We start from the raw sequence: 21,239 nt of genomic DNA, 5'->3' as shown, positions 1-21,239 counted from the left end.
AGTTGGAACACACCCCAAGGAGCAGAGCATGTAGGGCCCGACGTACACGTTGCCTATCTTCCCATTTCACCGTGCAGGCAGCAGCACAGGAATGCTGTCTGAGCACTCTCCAGGATGTGGTGTATATCGGAGCAAACGTCAGACTGAAGTGCTGCTGTCTTGACTACCTTTCTATTAATAGAACAAATCAAAATGTTTTGAAGAACTGGAAAATATTGGATCAGAAGATTTGGCCTGTTTCTCAGCAAGTGGTTATGTTCCCTTGAGTGTGATTCACAGAACCCAAACTTCCTGCACTCGTCTCATGGACTGTTAGCTGCAAACATTTAGTCTTCCTTTAGTGCAAGGAAAATTTCAGTTCAATACAGAATACTGACAATACCGGTCATAATTGATTACAAGATATCTTAGATTTTCAGAGAGACCTTTTGAAAGCATTGCATGGGGGGAGTTTGACCACATGATTACTATTCCCATCAATGGTCAATGACACCTAAATATCCCATGGCTACAAAGTAGGGAACCCTTGCACCTTATATGTCATCTTTCATGAGAAAATGGAGGAACTTTGGGAAAGTCAGCAGCTGTCGGTAAAATGGGACTATTCTTTAGCATAGTCTATCCTGCTAGATTACATAACAGGAATAATGAAATCACATCATGCTGTATTTTTAGAAATAGCAAGAGCCTTGCTCCCTTTTCTATAGAATCTTCCTTCACCATTTTACAGTTAAATTTTTATAAATTTCCAATCCTATACCTGTAGTAAAGGAAAGCAGGAAAGTGTTACAAGAGTTAGAAACATTAGAAACTTCCAAGAAAAAAAGAACTCATCAGGAAGTCCACTAAAATGATGGGTTCTAAGTTAGCTGTTAACACTTAAGAAGGAGATTGAGTTATTATTGAGCAGATGTTCTCAGAGAGCTATCCACAATGTGCAGCGGCAGTCAAAAAAGCTAACAGTATGTTAGGAACCGTTAGGAAAGGGATAGATAATAACACAGAAAATAACATGATGCCACTATATAAATCCATGGTATGCCCACACCTTGATTGCTGTATAGAGTTCTGGTCACCTTGTCTCAAAAAAGATATCTTAGAATTGGAAAAGGTACAGTGAAAGGAACAAAAATGAATATAGGTACGGAACAGCTTCCATTTGAGGAGAGACAACTAAGACGGAATATCTTCAAGATCTATAAAATCGTGAATGGTGTGGAAAAAGTGAATAAGGAAGTTTTATTTACCCCTTCACATAACACAAGAAGCAGGGGTCACGCAATGAAATTAATAGACAGCACATTTAAAACAAACATAAGGAAGTGCTACTTCACAGTCAACGTGTGGAACTCTTTGTCAGGGGATGTTGTGAAGGCCAAAACTATAACAAGGATCAAAAAAGAATTAGTTAAGTTCATGGAGGATAGATACATCAATGACTCTTAGCCAGGATGGTCAGGAATGCTACCCCATGCTCTGGGTGTTCCTAACCCTCTGACTGCCAGAAGCTGGGCCTGGATGACAGGGGATCACTCTGTAATTGCCCTATTCTGTTCATTTCCAGTGAAGAATCTGGCACCAGCCACTCTCAGAAGATAGGATACTGGGCTAGATGGACCACTGATCTGATTCAGTATGTCCATTCTTATTTTCTAAAACACTGTAGGGGCAAATGGAGGTGGGGGGTGGGAATTCCTTGGGATTAAAAGCCAAGATCAAAGCGTGCTCATGTTGCATCTCGGCATATAAAATACCAGATACACAAGCTGTCCATTGACTATCAAATATGTCAACTGTTCTAAAGAAACAAACTGTTCAAAGAATTATCCAAACAGCTTTAGCTTCATCAGGATCTACATCATCATCAATTGCATGGACTTCTTTGACTTAATAAGATTACTTTATTGTGATGGCAACCCCTCTCCTCCTCTTTTTTTTTAATTCTTGTCATTAACAGGAATTCACCCAGATGTGCTGGTCTGGCTAAGCTGTGCTCAGTGTAGGACCAGGGACCATTAATGTCACTTTTGCATTCCCATTATCCTAAAACCAGCTGGAGGCTGGTCCTGCTCCTGGTTTAATTCAGTATAACTTGAATGTTTAAATTAGAGGAGCTGTGAGGTCATTTCAGCAGCCAGGGATTATCAGGCCTATGGATGTCCTGCCCAGGTCCCTTTCCCCAGGGACCATGTAAGGATGTGGTGTGAAATTGCTATAGAAGGCCCACAGCACCCACGGGGAATCCTCAGCGGGCCCTTAAATTGTAGCTTTGACTACTTTGCAAATATTAGACCTACATTTCCAGATAGATTCAGACTGCTCCTGTATCTGGTAACAACAGATGAGGCACAATGCTGTTCTCCTACAAAAAAAAACTGCATTAGAAGTGAACTGCAAAGGAAAAATCTGTTAGCAGTGTGAAGCATTGTCTGAATTAGAGAAATTTACTGTTTTTGTTCCTCTTAGAATGCTTGTAAAGCACTTTGTATCAACAGCCAGAAGTGCCCCCCAACACTTGATGTGCATGCCAGATATTGGTATCGTTTGGCTTCAAAGCTGTTTCAATCTCAACTGTTTCGGTTTTGGCGTAGATGAAGGTGGGTAGGGTGATAGCATAGGTAATTCAAATAATTCCCCTAGTACAGTCCTACTGTGAACCTGTGGCCGTTCAGAATCTACTGCTGTTCTAAAATGTTTTAGAAGGAAGAGCAAAACAGCACGGTTCTGATCACAAATCAGCATGGCAAAGGGGCCATATAGTACCCCTTAATACTTAAACCAGTTTTATCACACAGTCCACTATGAAGGGATCAATTCCTTAATGCAGACAGGCCTAAGACTCATCAACCTTTCCCCTCACTCCTTTACTGAGGACTGGTAAAGTAGTAAGTGTTTGCTTGTGATATCAATATTCCCTCAGTCCTCCAAAGAGCTGTCCATCAAAAACAGATAAGTCCAGAAAGACCTGATATTTATAACAATAGAAAAAATAGCAGAAGATTAAAAGAAACCATCCTGAGAATGCCTTTATATCTCCTAAAGGAGAAGTAAATGGTAGATTTTTCTTTTGCAGTTCACCTTGAAGGAAAATTTGTTGTTGTATGAATCACTTTCTTTATCTCTGCAAACTCTGTTCCTTTATTTCTGCTGCCAACATTTGCTAACTATAAATAAAAGAAATGTATTGACACTTGGGAGGGTCTGAGTTTGGAGAGTTTGTTCTTAGCAGCCAAATACAGGTTGCAGCTGGCAGTTAGGTGAGTGCCCATAATATGTTGATAAGCGTCTTTCTTTAAAAATGTACTTTGTACTTTTCAGATAACACAAGTGAAACAAAATCTGGCTCATGGTAATTCAATTACTACTTTTGTTTTTTTGATTAACAAATTGAATAAGCCCATCATAATGAGACAGATCATCCCACAGCTCCCTCCTATGGAGTTCTGGCACCTGTCTCTGAAACATCTGGTGCTGGTCACTGTCAAAGACAGGATCCTGGATTGGATGGGCCTCAGGTCTGATCCAGTCTGGTAGTTCCTATGTTGTTATTCAATTGTTTCCACATAGCTTAAACAAAAGCACCTTTGCTCAAGATATATTTTGAGGTGGATCTGTTTCCTAATGAATATTGTCACCTACACTAAATGTCTGCCCCCCAATTTGTATTGACTTTGCCTCATTCTTGGATTGCAAAGAAACCTAAAATATGCCATTAATAACATACAGCTCTTTAGTTTTTCAAGTAAAATGCATAGGAGCTCCCTGGAAATACTCTGATATTGCGATTTTGTGTGCATGACATAAGTTGTTTTAATTCTTTATTTATTTTATAGAGCATGGACTACATTTTCTACTGTATCCTGAATGCACTTAGCACAGTAGAGGAGGGGCCAACGAGTCAGCCAGTTGCAGTTTAGAGCAGTGTGGGAGCTGTTCTAAACTGTACCAGCTGGCTATGGTCCCCTAGGGCCCATATGCTAGCTGCGAATAGTCGGAGCTTTGCTTGGCTTTGCTTACACTACTGGTGTATAAGTAAGGACGGAGTTTAGCCATATGAAGTATAGATTTCGATGAGTTTTTCTTACTAGATCACACATTGCAGAAACGAACTACAGCCTGGTGCCGTTCAATATTAGATCTCCGCCAGCTGTTAGGCAGTCAAATAATGGGGCTCCATTAAGTTTCCGTAAATCTCAATTTCCATCGTCACTGGGTTCCTGCAGTGCTGTAAGACTAGAACTAGAGAGTGGCACATACAGTATGTTTGTTGGGTTTAACATGCTGTAGGTCATGTATAAATTAATCTGCATTCAAAAACTAATGAAACCCCACTTTATCCCTCCCCTTCCTTCCATGTAGTTGGGATTCCATGGGTGGGACTTGCCCAGGGAAGGAGAGAGCAGCGTCAGAGCATGACCTCTCTGTGCAGCATTATCCCCTTGGAAAACACAGATGAAGTGAGCTGTAGCTCACGAAAGCTTATGCTCAAATAAATTGGTTAGTCTCTAAGGTGCCACAAGTACTACTTTTCTTTTTACAATATAGGTAGAAATTCATGCTGGGTGTAAAAGCACTGAGTTACACAGAGCTTTCCACTCATTGTGATTTTGGTTGCCCAGAGATAGTCTGGCAGGACAGTTATGTGCCTGCACAGATAGGTACCCCAGAAATCCATAGACTGCTGCAGATCCCCTAAGAGGAGATGTGGCAGGACTGCACTCCACACTACTCCTGAATTCTTTATGGTGACCGGCAGTCACCTTAAACCCTTGGCACTCTTCAGGGCCAGCAAGTCATTCCTCTTTAGCATCTGGTGCCTGTGTTTTGTGTAGCTGCAAAGCCATGGAAACATTCACATCCATTTTTTTCTCCTGTGAACTTTATCTTTGGGAGGAAACAACAGGGCCCCACGATTGTTAGGGTCTGATTTTTTTTCTTCAGAGGCTCTAAACAATCCAGCTCCCATTGATTTGAATTAATGTGATGTGTAACAGGCCTTGGAGATTTTAAATAATGGCTTTCTTCATTAAATGTATTCCCAAATTCCATCCTCTTGTCCTGGAATCAGAACACAGCTACTTTCTCACTTCTCCCTACTCTAGGATACTGTCATCTCCCTGAGCAATTGGAAAAGAGTTCTGGGCCTATAAAACCTTGTAGTAATAGCCAACTGTCCCCTTTCGGCAGCCTTTATCTGTCTTACCCAAATCTGCAGCCTACACTCAATGTCCTTATTGCACTTTAAGGCAAATACCATCAATGCTTTTTCAAAGCTGTTGAGTGTTTCTGATTGGCATCCAACCACACCATCTGAGGAAGGCCACGTGACATGACTTTGTCTGGATTTTCATACATCCTAAGCAGCTAAAATAACTGTGAAAGGAAATTCATCACTGAAGCAAGTCAGTTTCCAAGCTAGATGAATAACAGACGGCTGTGAGTGCAGATAGGAGAGTACTTGAGTCATAAGGGTATTACATGGTTGTTACAGGAGCACAGTCATGCTGCTGTAATACTGCACAGCTAGCACTGAATGAGGGCATTGTCTGTACTCCCTGTGCCATTGGGGTACTGTGAGTTAGGGGAACATGTGACTGCTTTAACTTTTCTTTGCCCTATCATGAGATTAACTCTCCCCCATTCTTGAGCAGGGCTGAGTGGAATCTGAGGCTGGTTTCTGAGCTACCATGCTGAAGTTGTTTTAAGGCCTCCTCAGCCTGCCTTTCCTCAGCCTGCCCTTGCAGTGAGCTCTTTGGGGCTGTGCTGCTGTTTGGACTGCAGAGGGAAGCAGCCCTCAGTAACTCAGGGGATGGTGTGGTGTTTCCGGCACATAGCCTGGGAGGAAGTGTGAAACATGAGGCCATGAATGCCAGCTGCCAGCCCAAGATCTGGGAAAACATAGAATCATAGAATATCAGGGTTGGAAGGGACCTCAGGAGGTCATCTAGTCCAACCCCCTGCTCAAAGCAGGACCAATCCCCAACTAAATCATCCCAGCCAGGGCTTTGTCAAGCCTGACCTTAAAAACTTCTAAGGAAGGAGATTCCACCACCTCCCTAGGTAATGCATTCCAGTGCTTCACCACCCTCCTAGTGAAAAAGTTTTTCCTAATATCCAAACTAAACCTCCCCCACCTCAACTTGAGACCATTACTCCTTGTTCTGTCATCTGCTACCACTGAGAACAGTCTAGATCCATCCTCTTTGGAACCCCCTTTCAGGTAGTTGAAAGCAGCTATCAAATCCCCCCTCGTCCTTCTCTTCCACAGACTAAACAATCCCAGTTCCCTCAGCCTCTCCTCATAAGTCATGTGTTCCAGTCCCCTAATCATTTTTGTTGCCCTCTGCTGGACATTTTCCAATTTTTCCACATGGAAAACTACACACAGTGGACACAGTACTCCAGATGAGGCCTCACCAATGTCGAATAGAGGGGAACGATCATGTCCCTCCATCTGCTGGCAATGCCCCTACTTATACATCCCAAAATGGCATTGGCCTTCTTAGCAACAAGGGCACGCTGTTGACTCATATCCAGCTTCTCGTCCACTGTAACCCCTAGGTCTTTTTCTGCAGAACTGCTGCCTAGCCATTTGGTCCCTAGTCTGTAGTGGTGCATGGGATTCTTCCATCCTAAGTGCAGGACTCTGCACTAGTCCTTGTTAAACCTCACCAGATTTCTTTTGGCCCAATCCTCCAATTTGTCTAGGTCCCTCTTGACCCCATCCCTACCCTCCAGCATATCTATCTCTCCTCCCAGTTTAGTGTCATTTGCAAACTTGCTGAGGGTGCAATCAACTCCATCCTCCAGATCATTAATGAAGATATTGAATAAAACCGGCCCCAGGACCGACCCTTGGGGCACTCCGCTTGATACCGGCTGCCAATTAGACATGGAGCCATTGATCACTACCTGCTGAGCCCGACAATCTAGCCAGCTTTCTATCCACCTTATAGTCCATTCATCCACCCCATACTTCTTTAACTTGCTGACAAGAATACTGTGGGAGACCATGTCAAAAGCTTTGCTAAAGTCAAGGAATAACATGTCCACTGCTTTCCCCTCATCCACAGAGCCAGTTATCTTGTCACAGAAGGCAATTAGATTAGTCAGGCATGACTTGCCCATGGTGAATCCATGCTGACTGTTCCTGATCACTTTCCTCTCGTCTAAGTGCTTCAGAATTGATTCCTTGAGGACCTGCTCCATGATTTTTCCAGGGACTGAGGTGAGGCTGACTGGCCTGGAGTTCCCCGGATCCTCCTCCTTCCCTTTTTTAAAGATGGGCACTACATTAGCCTTTTTCCAGTCTTCCAGGACTTCCCCCGATCGCCATGAGTTTTCAAAGATAATGGCCAATGGCTCTGCAATCACATCAGCCAACTCCTTTAGCACTCTCAGATGCAGCACATCCGGCCCCATGGACTTGTGCTCGTCCAGCTTTTCTAAATAATTCCGAACCACTTCTTTCTCCACAGAGGGCTGGTCACCTCCTCCCCATGCTGTGCTTCTCAGTGCAGTAGTCTGGGAGCTGACCTTGTTCATGAAGACAGAGGCAAAAAAAGCACTGAGTACATTATCTTTTTCCACATCCTCTGTCACTAGGTTGCCTCCCTCATTCAGTAAGGAGCCCACACTTTCCTTGACTTTCTTCTCGTTGCTAACATACCTGAAGAAACCCTTCTTGTTACTCTTCACATCTCTTGCTAGCTGCAACTCCAAGTGTGATTTGGCCTTCCTGATTTCACTCCTGCATGCCTGAGCAATATTTTTATACTCTTCCCTGGTCATTTGTCCAATCTTCCACTTCTTGTAAGCTTCTTTTTTGAGTTTAAGATCAGCAAGGATTTCACTGTTAAGCCAAGCTTGTCACCTGCCATATTTACTATTCTTTCTACACATCGGGATGGTTTGTCCCTGTAACCTCACTAAGGATTCTTTAAAATACAGCCAGCTCTCCTGGACTCCTTTCCCCATCATGTTATTCTCTCAGGGGATCCTGTCCATCAGTTCCCTGAGGGAGTCAAAGTCTGCTTTTCTGAAGTCCAGGGTCCGTATTCAGCTGCTCTCCTTTCTTCCTTGGGTCAGGATCCTGAACTCTACCATCTCATGGTCACTGCCTCCCAGGTTCCCATCCACTTTTGCTTCCCCTACTAATTCTTCCCGATTTGTGAGCAGCAGGTCAAGAAGAGCTCTGCCCCTAGTTGGTTCCTCCAGCACTTGCACCAAGAAATTATCCCCTACACTTTCCAAAAACTTCCTGGATTGTCTGTGCACTGCTGTATTGCTCTCCCAGCACATATCAGGGTGATTGAGGTCTCCCATGAGAACCAGGGCCTGCGATCTAGTAACTTCCCTTAGTTGCCATAAGAAAGCCTCGTCCACCTAATCCCCCTGGTCCGGTGGTCTATAGCAGACTCCCACCACAACATCATCCTTGTTGCTCACACTTCTGAACTTCATCCAGAGACTCAGGTTTTTCTGCAGTTTCATACCGGAGCTCTGAGCAGTCATACTGCTTTCTTACATATAATGCAAATCCCCCACCTTTTCTGCCCTGCCTGTCCTTCCTGAACAGTTTATATCCATCCATGACAGTACTCCAGTCATGTGAGTTATCCCACCAAGTCTCTGTTATTCCAATCATATCATAATTCCTTGACTGTGCCAGGACTTCCAGTTCTCCCTGCTTGTTTCCCAGGCTTCTTGCATTTGTGTATAGGCACTTGAGATAACTCGCTGATCGTCATGGGTGAAAGAGTGTAGAGGAGGGATGGGAAGGAGAATGTGAAATGGAGGGGGGAGATGAGGCTGAGTAGGAGAAAGGAGTGAAGGAGACATGAGAGAGGTAAAAGGGCCACATGCATAACCTAGGATGGGATCTCAAAGAAATAAAGACAGAGGGTCAGATCTTGTTGTACAGCCAAGCTGTGCACGGTGCAAGTTAGGAGGGAGAAAAGCTCACCATTGCACTCCCCTTAATCCTGGGCCCATGGTGTGCAGGGCCAGTCCCCTGGCAGATGTTAGTACCTAAAGGCTGTTAAATTTATACCAAATGTAAAACCACCCCCAGAGGCTAAAGCTGTAGCCATGGCCTCCAGGCCATGCATTGCTCCCTTTGCTCTGACCACAGGATCTTACCCTGGTATGCTGAGAGCAGGGAGTGGGCTGATGTTAAGAGCCTCTGTGCTAGCTCTATGCCGCAGAGGATCCTCCTTGCAGGGGGTGATGATCTAGTTCCAGATGCAGAATGCCGTGGTGAATGAAAAAGAGCCAGAGGAGAGAATGAAGAGACAGTGTTAATTTAGCTGCAGTGTCTGATGCACGAATACATTTCAATCATTAACAATTATAAAAGCCTTCTGTGAGATTCTGAGCATGGCACCCCTTGTAATAACAATGTACAGAACAGGCGAAAAGACACAAAAAAGTAATCATGACAGAAAGAAGCTGCATATGTCAATGTGTATCAAACCATGTACCTAACAGAAAAATGTCTGTAGTGGATGTAGCTAGAAACACCCACTGCAGAGATAATTAAACTGCAGATACTAGGCTAGATTTTCCCCAGAGCTAACATTTTCTAGAACTGGCCTAGCTCTCTGATTGCTGTGGAGTTTGTGTTTGCAAGTTTGTTCTTGGATTTTGAACCTGTAAATATGAATTGCAGGTGCAAATCAAAGTACTTCCACCTCTAACTGCCTGATTTGCACCACGACTATGTAACTAAAGCACAAATGCTCTGATTTGCGCCTGTGGCTGAATTGTGGTACAAACTGCACCCCAAACAGGGTGGCTGGGCCTTTGGGAATGTGACCACTATTTCAAGGAAGATGGGGCGCACTGCACTTCCAAACATATGGCAGCATGTCTGTCAGAGCTTCTTGCAGTCACGGTGAAAGGATTACATTACTTATTCCTAAAACGAAGCCACTTATGGAGTAGAAGGCACAGCAGATTAGGGTAAAACTGAGGAATACAATATCCAATTGAAATTAGGAGGGAATTAGGGAGGCAGAACATAATTACCTAAGAAGGAAATTGGCCAGGACACCATACCAGTGTTAACATTGGAATTGTGTGAAATGCAGCAGTCTGTTTGTAAAAAATCCTTGCAAATCCCATTTTTGCTCTGTGGTGTTCCTTGCTTTCAGTATAAAAGTACAGACAAGCTAGAGCTGGTCCAAAAACTGGGAGGAATTTTTCACTTGTCAATGTTTTTTGTCAAAACATTTCAATTTTTTTTAACCAGCTGTAATACAAGCTTCAAATTCTAAAGAGAAAGAGCCCAAACTGCTGTGTTTTGCCTCATAGCAATCTGAAACCATGCAGAATGACTGAGTTTTGTATGGCATCCAAACGCTGGTAAATATGTCCTGTATTTCAAATTGGGAAGAAACCAAGTTGGAGCATTTCCCCAGATTATTAGGGTTGCTACCTTTGAGGTACAAAAAAATGGGGTATCCGGAATGATCTTGAGCCCATAAAACTTGACAGCTGGTAGTGTGCACTGAGCACTCTTATTGATTTCCCAGGGCAGCTACCTCAAAAAAAGGAATAATGCTGGGAAAACCTGGATAGGTGGCAACCCTGCCGGTCATAAGTTCCCTCATGAAAATTCTACATGGCTCTGTAGGACCCCTAACTTTTGCCAAAAGTGTCATAGGATCTATAATAACCACAAGGTTATTACAAAGGTTTGCCTAGCCTGAGTGTAAAGGCACATGATGGCCGAGTGTTTTCGGGAACAGGACCTATTCGGTTGACAAAGTTCCATCTGAATTGATAAATGTAACATGGCCCTCTAGTGGCCATTTGGCATAAGTGAACAAAACTAGTGCAGTACCATACCCAGTGATGATTTGGAAAGATTGTCTGATACTGAATTTTTATGTTTGCTTTGGATATTAGTGTTGCTCTAACAATGCTATAGTGAGAGCTGCTAATTCCATTATAAGACCCTTCCTTTCAGATGCATATAGATGATGTTTTGGGGGGAAGGCATTTTCCACCAACTCATTATTCCAAAACAGAATTTTTTTTACAATGAGGAAATATAACAGTGCTTTATCAGGATGAACCCAAAGTGCCTGAGGGGTAGGGAGGCTGTTTATTACACAACATGTTTGAATACCAGTTTACAGAAAAATATGGGAGTTGGGAGGGGGAAACCTCGAGATTAAATATTCCTCTTTGGGGAGTCTAAGCAGCTTTGCTGGTGGGGCCTAACATAGCAAAGGTAACAGGCCCCTTTTGCCTGTCCCAGGCTTGCAGAGGAAATGAAAAAATTAGGGGCCTGGTCCAAAGCCCATTAAAGTGAATGCCTCTGCCCTGTGCTGCATCCCATTTCCTGAAGAATGAGCTATCTATATAATGGGAGGCAAAGCAGACACTGAAACTATGCCTATCCTTGTATTTTGCATTTTTCCTTTCTATGGAAACCTTGGTGGATTGGCATTTACCTCCCTCCTCAACTGGCTCACTCCCTATGTCTTGTTCCTTTTCCCCATCTATCTTTTATACGTTCCCCCCAGTTAAACTCTGCCATCTATTCTCTCTCACGGACAAAAGCTAATGTACTATACTCACTAGTGGAGTACAAGCAGAAGAATTTATAAAAACAAATGCTGTGGTTTGAACTATATTTTCAATTTCTGGTTTCCTCTATTTCTTCTCCTGAGACCCACAAACACCCCTCTCTTGCCAAAACCATGTGGTGCTAGATGCTGATAAAGTATCTGTGATGGATATACGATAGGTAAATCAGGTTAGATGGTCTGCATTCGGACAATGTGCAAATTATTATTACAAGAACAAAAAGCTATTTTTTCCCACTGAAAACTTATTTTCACTTCTAGTGAAAGGGGTAAAAACACTCAAGTTAACAGTGAGTAATTCCAAAAGACAGATTTTGATGAAGACCTATGCAGTGTTGTTCTAGCCATGTTGGCCCCAGCATCTTAGAGCGATAAGGTGGGTGAGGTAATATCTTTTATCATCAAGCTCTTCTTCCTGATGAGGCTGTGGCATTTGTACACAGCCAAGTCACTCATAGTGGAATAATACATGATAGGCTGCTGAGACACTCATAGGAATATTCCTTTGGAGGGTTTCTTGTGACCTCATACAACACAATTGAGTTATGATTTTGCCAGAAGCTGTAAATGGAAATAATTCTTCTTGCGAAAAACTGCTTCTTGTGTTTTGTTGTTGTAATTCAGCGTATTGATCCGTGAGTGGCTGTCACAATGCAGTCTTGTTTCTCTGCAACAGCTGGTGATAGTTTCTCATAGTGTACCAGGACAAGCAGATCCACTTGCACTGAAATTCTAAAGTCTTGGGTCTAAGGAGAAGATCAGAGTTCATTTTTCTGAAAACAGATCAGTGATGTATTTCCCAGAGCTCTGATGCAGTGATGATTTTAGAGACTTGCTAGTTGCCTTACCAGTAGAGAAGAAAAGACTATCAGTTTGCTCACTTCAGTGTGCAGGAATCATGTTATTTCCTGTAGCAGTGGTTCCCAAACTAGGGGCGCTGCTTGTTCAGGGAAAGCCCCTGTTGGGCCTGGCCAGTTTGTTTACCTGCCGCGTCTGCAGGTTCGGCCAATCGCAGCTCCCCCTGGCTGCCCTTCCCGCAGCCCCCATTGGCCTGGAGTGGTGAACCACGGCCACTGGGGGCTGCGATCGGCTGAACCTGCATACGCAGCAGGTAAACAAACCAGCCAGGCCCGACAGGGGCTTTCCCTGAACAAATGGTGCCCCTAGTTTGGGAACCACTGTCCTATAGTGAGTATAAGGAAGTACAACTGAAGAGTACTGATATGATGAGTTAACTATATTTGTTTACCTTGGATTAAAATTGGCAAGTGTTTACGGACCTCCACTGTGGTGTAGTGTATAAGATTTGGTTCAGCATCTGGTGGATTGCATTTATTTCAGAGCAATATGTGACATCTGTAAAGCAACTTTAACTCAAGGATCCTGAAAAGTTCCACAGTCTGTGAAAACCCATTTTAAATTATTCAGGAATTATTTTATCCCTCAGTGAAATAAAGACCCACTTGGGTGGAAGGCAACAGCCATTAAACACCACTTAGCAACAGTTCCAGACAAAAATAAGCTATATTAAGTAGTTACCCAAATGTACTTCAGCCAAGACATAAGAGTGAATACCCCTATGTTAGCAGATAGACTCTGTAATCTCTGCAAATCTTCAGGCCTTTAACTATGATCCAAAAGAAAGCAACCACCTATGCCTAGACATCAGTAGCTGATTCAGAGGGAGCAGTTTTACCTGAGTTGTAGTAGTGTGCAAAGGAGAGCAGGGGGCAAGGAACTTCCTCTCTTAACACCTCCCTATAGTGTGAGACACAGTCTTGGTCCTTGCACTTAAGAGCCCTTCCTAGTACCCTTCAGAGTGCAAACACCTTACTGCTCTAGCCAGCAGAGGTAGTCAAGGATATGCTACTCTGCCCTGAGGAATGGTTCAGCATTTACACTTCTCCTTGGCATCAAAAAGGTACAATCCCTCCTGGAACTCCCTATGGGCTGGTATGGCTCAGCACCACCCTAGCACAGGGCTGTGGATAGCTTACACTGCCTGGCTCTGAGTCACTAACAGTATGTTTACACTGCAGCTGTGAGCAAGCCTCCCAGCCCTGGTAGACAAACAGGTACTAGTAGAGCTTGAGCTAGCATGCTAGCAGCGTGGCTGTTGTGGCTCCAGAGGAGACTCAGACTAGCTACCCAAGCTCAGAGCCAGGGGGCTGGGTGGGCCTGAAAGCCCAAAATATTGCTCAAGCCACAGCGTCCACACTGCTATTTTTAGCTTGCTAGCTCGAGCCCTGCTAGCATGAGTCTGTCTACCCAGGTGCGGAGGCTCACTCCCACTAGCTGTGTAGACATATCTGAACACTACACCCTGCAGGACCCTGGGTTTATTGCAGCCTAACCCTGCTAAACTCTTATGAGGACATTCAAATGCATCATTCTAGATGTAGGTGGCATATAGGTGGAGGCTGGTAATGTGTTGAGGCCTCCGAATCCAGAGAACGTCATGCCCAAGTTCATATTTTGAACTTTTGTTGATTAAAATCTTTCAAGGTCATATTTTTGGAACAACAGAGTGTGTTTCAGGGGGAACAAATGCAGTATTTCAAAGCCCGGCTTACCAGGCCAATCTGAGACACAACAATGAAGTTCATGTTAAGAAACTGAATGCAGCTTGTACTTCTGTAATTCCTTCTCCTAACATTTTGTGAGACATTCTATTAAAAAATAATCATTTCCCTCTTGTAATGTTAATTCTGTATCTTGCTGTGTGCTATTAAATAGCTGCTATATTCCACCTCCCCCCAAAAGCAGCTGTAGTTGAATTGGGAGGGAGGAAAGGGAAATGATTCTTTTATGTGTATGCAAACACAGAGAGAATATATGACAGCATGGGGTGTTATAAAGGTTTTATTGATGGCAGCCTGGGATGGCTGCATTACTCATGAGCATTAAAGGCATGGGCAATTTCTGAAGGTCAACCCAGACTTATGGTAATAAAGTCTTTATGAACATCCTATTCCATCCTGTTTGCAGAGGTGGTGCTGGTGGAAGGTACAAGCTATTGAGCTTCACAGAGCTTTTCTTCAAGTCTGAAAAAGGAAGATAGAGTGTCAGAGCTAAATACAAGTGGGGACGGATTATGAAACAGAAGGGGTTAACACATGTTGTGGGATACACTCGTTTTCTTCCCCAAACCTGAAGAAGAGCTCCGAGAAGTTTGAAAGCTTGCACATTTCACCAACAGAGGTTGGTACAATAAAATATATTACCTCACCTACTTTTAGGGACTGTAGGCCTTGAACACTGGTTCACGGGATTATTAGGCACTAGTAAGTGCTAACCTCACACCCAGTGACCTGCTAATGGTGGTCAGAATAGAAGCTGAACTCTGGAAGAGGACTTCAGTCCTGGGAGCTGATTGGCAGAAAATTGGGGGCTGTGCTTGGTTCCCAGTTTCTATTTAAACCAAGCACATAACAGGAAGTTGTCCATGCAACTTGGTTCTCTGTATTTAGGGCTGCCTACCCTGCCATATCTGCTCCCACTGCCTGACTGTGATCTCCTGGTAACCTGATCTTGCCTGACTCTTGGTTTTGCCCTCTGGCCTGTCTTGGACTTTGACCTCCTGGTGTCTGATCTGCCCTGACTCCTGCTCTGGCCACCAGTCAGCCTGCCCATGTCCTGATCATGGCACCTACCTTGTCTCTCTCACATTTCAGCCTGAATTTTGTTTATGCCATCTATTTTAACGGTAAACTATTTGGGGAATTATCATAAATAATAATACTTTGAACTTCTCTAGCCCCTTCCATGTGAAGATCTCAAAGTATTTTATAAACCTTAACAAAAGAAGAATCATGCTATTATCTCCATTTAACAGATGGGGAATCTGTGGACCAGTGAAGTTAATTGGCATGTCCAAAATCACAATGTGAACATGGGACAGAGCCAGAAAATGAACCCCAACATGATGCTTACTTGTGGAGCTTAGCCCCAGGACAATGCTTCCTATATGTGGGAGAGTTTAGCATTTTTACTAATGCACTGGAGAGTTCAACATTTTCCTAGGTGCTATTTTTCATATTCTTCCATCTGGAAAGTTCTGTGTTGGCCCAAACTCTACCCATAGGAAACCTAACCCTCGGGCAGAGAGCCCTAACAATAGGAACCCTAATCCAAGCTCCAAGTACCCTATCCATAGGAAACCTAACCATAACTTGAAGGGCCGTGCCCATAGGAAGCCTAACCCTAGTGTAGGGAGCCCTACCCATAAGAATGCTAACCCTAGCTTGAAGTACCCTACCCACAGGAATACTAAACCTACGGCAGGGACCCCTACCCATGGGAACCCTAATGATAGCTCCAAGTGCCCTACCCATGGGAACCTAAATGCTAGGGTGGGGAACCCTAAACATAGGAACCCTGACACTAGGGCAGGGAGACCTCCCCATAGGAATTCTACCCCTAGGAACCCAAACCCTAGGGCGGGAAGCCCTACCTTTAGGATCCCTTACCCTAGTTCCAACTGCCCTTTGCATAGGAACACTAACCCTAGTTCCAAGCGCCCTACACATGGGAACCCTAACCCTAAACCTAGCTCCGAGTGCCCTACTCATAGGAACCCTAACCCTATGGCAGGGAACCTTACCCATAGGAACCCAAACCCTAGCTCAGCCTCCAAGTGCCCTACCCGTAGGAACCCTAACCCTATGGTGGGGAATCCTAACCCAAGTTCCAAGTGTTCTACCTATAGGAACCCAAACCCAAAGGTGGGGAACCCTACCCATAGGAACCCTAACCCCATGACAGAGAACTCTAACCCAAACGGTGAATGCCCTACCCCTAGGAACCCCAACTTTAGCTCCAAGCACCCTACCCATAGGAACCCTAACGCTATGGCAGGGAACCTTACCTGTAGGCACCCTAACCCTAGCTCCGAGTGCCCTACCCATTGGAACACTAACCCTATGGTGGGGAACCATAGGGTTCCTATGCATGGGGTTCCCTTGACCAATGTAATTTTTAGTCCCTGCTTTTAGAGGATGCATACCCGTGAGGGGGAAAAGAAAACATTTTTGTGGTGGATTATTTTTATTTAAAAGTTGGGCTGCTAGGAAGCTGCTGAGAGGTGTGCAGTGGTTGAGATGGAGGAGCGGGTGCAGTGCAGATATGGAGGCCAAAGGCCCCAAATAGATACAGATTTATTCCATGGTGAAATAAAGATATACAGTACTATGTAAATACTGCTAATACAGCAGAAATGTATTTACTAGAGTAACAAGTAAATATCAATATTTTAATGATGCTCACTCTGTGGGTATATAATTAATAATTGTTTTTTCATATTTTATGGTATGTCTTAGATAGGTGCTTAAATTCAAATGCTATCAATGCAACCCTGGGAGGTGCTGAGGGCCCTCAACTCTCATCCTAAGCAATGAGCCTTCAGGGTATTCTTGAGAGTTCTGGACCCTGTGGAAGATCCAGCACTAAATGGCTGTTTCTGGTTAACGATAAGCTGCTACACTGTGCTCAGAGTGAGACTAACAATAGTACCAAACTGAAGTGGGCTTGTGATATACACAAATGTTTAAAGGGAGGCTGCCCAACCCACTGCTCATGATGGTAATAGGGGTAAAAAGCTAATCTAACCCTCCACCCCTCATTTTCTGAGGGTTTATTGCCACAGTGCTTTAGTCCACGCCAGAGAGGTGTACATATTTGTCCACACTCGTATGTCGTTCACTAACTGGCCTGTGTGGACCATGCTGATGTGCCCTGTAATTTAGGGAACTCTTAGTATGCACTAGAAGAGTCCATACAGACCAGTTAGTGCATGACGTGAGTGTGGACAAAGATGTACACCTCTCTGGTGTGGACTAAAGCACCATGTAGAGAAGTCCTCATACACTATGTGAAACTCATTGTTAAGGCCTTAAGAAGAAATACAGAGGTGAAGAATGAATAATACCTTACCTACATTTCCACTCTCCTTTTTCCCTCTGCTACATATTGATTACCATAGCACTGTATTAAGATTTGTGAGGGCTTTATATCACCACATCTCATCTTTCTTACATTCCTGTCTCCTTCCTCCTTTATGCAGCAAAACAGCTGTATTGCTATCACTTTATATAACAGAGTGCACGGAGGAACCTTGATACTTGATAAGGAAGTCTGTGAAAGCCACTGCCAAGCTCATCTGTATTGTGACAGATGAGGAAACGGGAAATGGAAAAGTTTTGAAATATTGTCTTGTGTGCTGCCTTTTGTGCATTTCTGAGTTACTGCAATTACTTTGTTTAGGAGAGTTTGAACGAGGTGAAATGTAGCCAGAATGCTAATTTTAATAAGGAAGTAGTTCTCTTTGGATTTAACTTCTAATTCCACATGCAGTTCGTACAAGCCCCTTTCTCTAAGACTTTATGGAAAGCTTGCAGCGCTATATGGGGTAGGGAACAGTAAGTAAATGTGGATATTTGTTGGGGGCATTAATTGCACTTCTTGGAAGCCAGTTTTCTATACTGTTGTGTTCATTATTTCTTGATATTTTCATTGTGTTTCCCTATATTCTTGAGCCCTGTCCTTTTGTGAAAAGTAAGCAACAGGGCAATCTCTCCTCCCTCAACAGCTCCTCCTGCCACCCCCTAGGACACATAGAAACATAGACTATCAGGATTGGAAGGGACCTCAGGAGGTGATCTAGTCCAACCCCCTGCTCAAAGCAGGACCAATCCCCAATTTTTGTCCCAGATCCCTCCATGGCTCCCTCAAGGATTGAACTCACAACCCTGAGTTTAGCAGGCCAAAGTTCAAACCACTAGGCTATCCCTCCCCCGACATGCTGCCATTTCTCCTTTTTTCCATTTTTCCTCTCTTCTTTTCTTGTCTGTTCTGCTTTTTCTTTTCTTGTCTTTCTGTTTTTCTCTGTATTTTTTTTTTTGCTTTCATTTTTTATCCATTTCTTGGTTTTGTTTCCCCCCCTCAGTTGTTCTCTTCTTTCTGCCTTGTCAATTCCCTATTCATCAGAAAGTTATCTGTTGCTCTGGGCAGGAGTGTCCACAAGAGAAGAGAATGCACCTAGCCACAGGAGCCACGCTTATGTGCTACCACAGCTCTAAGAGAGGTAGGGGATGGCTCTTCATTGGTCTAAATGTACATTGGGCATGTCTACTAAAACATGGGAGGTCTCATAAGATGAAAAAGGGAGCCTTCATGGAAGCTGTCTGACTTGGACCTCAAGTTTCGTCAGCCCATGTTGCTTTTAGGGGGATGCCTTTGAGATGGAGGGTACAGAAAATAATAGCAGTGGTATAGTCCAGGGCTGGTGAATTAGTGTGAGAATGGGCAGAGATGGCAGTTGTGTGGCAGTGGAAGAAAATGCCCAAAGAATAATAGAGGAAGCAGCAGTCATCAGCAGCAGACCTTCCTCTCCCACTTCTCTTTCAAAAACAAATTCTTTCAGTTCCACCACTGGCATTTCCCAGGGCATTTCCGCTGTACTAGTCACTAAAGGACTGGGAACTCCCAGGATTCTACCAAGAATCAACAACGTGACTGCTTAAATCCTGCATATCAAGATCTCTTTTGCCATGTTCATTTGTACAAGGCGTTGTTAACAGGGGAAAAAAATGTACATTGACAATAATGGATCTGGCCAACATTTTATCCTTGTTACCCCCACCAATAAACTTTTCTTGGAATTCCTGTTTTTGTTGATAGCCAAGTCTCATAAGCTTTAGTTTGGACTGACTACAATTCCTTGCTTAATGGCTTTATGACAGAGAACTAGGGTGTGCCCTTTTCCATCCGAAAGCTTTACTGCGAGGTTGGTTTGGTTATATATCAATGAAATATTTGTGTCACTGCAATAGTCATAAGATATGAATGTGATAGACATAAGAACAGCCCCTAAAACTTCTTCTATGAGAGTGAAGAAATGCAATGTTATAGAATTGTGCCACCTGGTGGTGATTCAAATTGGTAGCTGCTTTATTTTACCTGTGAAAATAGAATGGTCACATACACAGTAATATCTGGTTCAGTAATGCCCTTTTACGGTTAGAGTGAAGGTAAACGCACATTGTGGTCATTGTTAGAATTGGAAGGGCTAAAGAATTGTGATCAATTTCCTTTTTAATGTACGTCTCTACTCAGAAATAGAAATAAAAGAAGAGAAGAAAAATACAGATGGAAAAAGGAGATCTCAGTCCATTCATTTCACATCCATACACAGTAGATGACGGCTTATTTCTCAGAGCAGCCCTACTTCTGCAGAGTAACCATGGAGTGGCTGTATGCACTAAATTAGGAAAGTCAAGACTCTGGGGATTCAGACTATGGGAGACAGGTTTTGTTTTTGTTTTTTTGATACAGCAGCACTGACTTTTTACCAGACTTCCTGAAGAAATGTGATTAATTCACTCAGACTTTCTTATGGGGCCTAATATTTTTCAGGAGCCCATATTTTCACTAAATGGAGGTACTAATGAAGGCTCTTTCGTCTTATTTTCAACTGTGCACAGATAATATTTCAGCCATTCCCTTTCTGCTACTTTATATGCAGGCACTTTTTCCTCCAACAGCCTCCACATCCCAGCATCCTTTGTTTCCTATGGCACTTCAGAGAGTTTTGGTTCTCTCTCCATTTAAAAGAGTTCCTAGCTGCTGGGAGGCAGGAATTTGCTTATACAAACAAAACATGCTCTCCTGCCTCTCCCTCTCCTGGCTGCTAGGGAGTTTTTCTCCAAGGGGAGCGCTCTGCTCTATGCAAGGGCTTTTGGCAGGTCTTTGTCACCACATGGCAGTTTTTCAGTAGCTCTGAGGTGTTGAGCACATTGCTGCCCACTTACTGAAGTCAATAAGAGTCAGGGCCGGTCTACACTAGAAAATTAGATCAATGCAGCTACTTTGCTCAGGGGTGTGAAAAATCCACATCCTTGAGCAATGTAGTTAAACCAGCCTAAATTCCCATGTTTTGAAAATCCCATTAGGTACCAATCTGCATCTTTAGGCACCTAAATACCTTTGAAAATCTGGCTCTGAGTGCCTGTGGAAAGATAGGGCCCCGTACCCAGGTGCTAAAGACTGAATTGTTCCCCAGCCCGGATCATCAGGTTAAGCTGAATTAGCAGAGTGAGGGGTGTGTTTAAATGTGATCCACGTAGAGCATGGCTAAAAATTGTATCCCTTTGTTTTCTGTATTTCACACCCTTTCTCTAATTACTGTGCCTGTGTGTAATGACAACAACCATTTTCTTCTCTAGCGGCTGCAGCCTATGCTAAGAAGACACATACAATGGGCTCTCTCCTGGAGACTTTACTTCTGTTCTTTCTTGTTTCCCCCCCCCCTCCTTCATCTGAAACAAGTCATTCATTCAGAAAGTATATGGTAGCTCTTACCAGTACATAAAGAGGCTGCCTTCATGTTATGGAATATGGAACAGCTTTTCCTACCCATCTCAACACTGCAACATTTCAAAGAATTTATTTTCCATTTCTGTGTGTTGCTTCTGTGTTTATAGTTGAAAGACCTTTTAGCTGATTTCTCCAATTTGATTCAGGACTAGGGGGAACTGTTCCTGGTACACTGTTATGTTAATGAGAATTACACTTCACACACAAAGCAAATTTTAAGGTCAGGCTTGACAAAGCCCTGGCTGGGATGATTTAATTGGGGATTGGTCC

The sequence above is a fragment of the Natator depressus genome, chromosome 7 (assembly GCF_965152275.1).
Source record: "Natator depressus isolate rNatDep1 chromosome 7, rNatDep2.hap1, whole genome shotgun sequence".
NCBI classification, from domain to species: Eukaryota; Metazoa; Chordata; order Testudines; family Cheloniidae; genus Natator; species Natator depressus.
Note: the sequence above shows the minus strand (reverse complement) of the source record.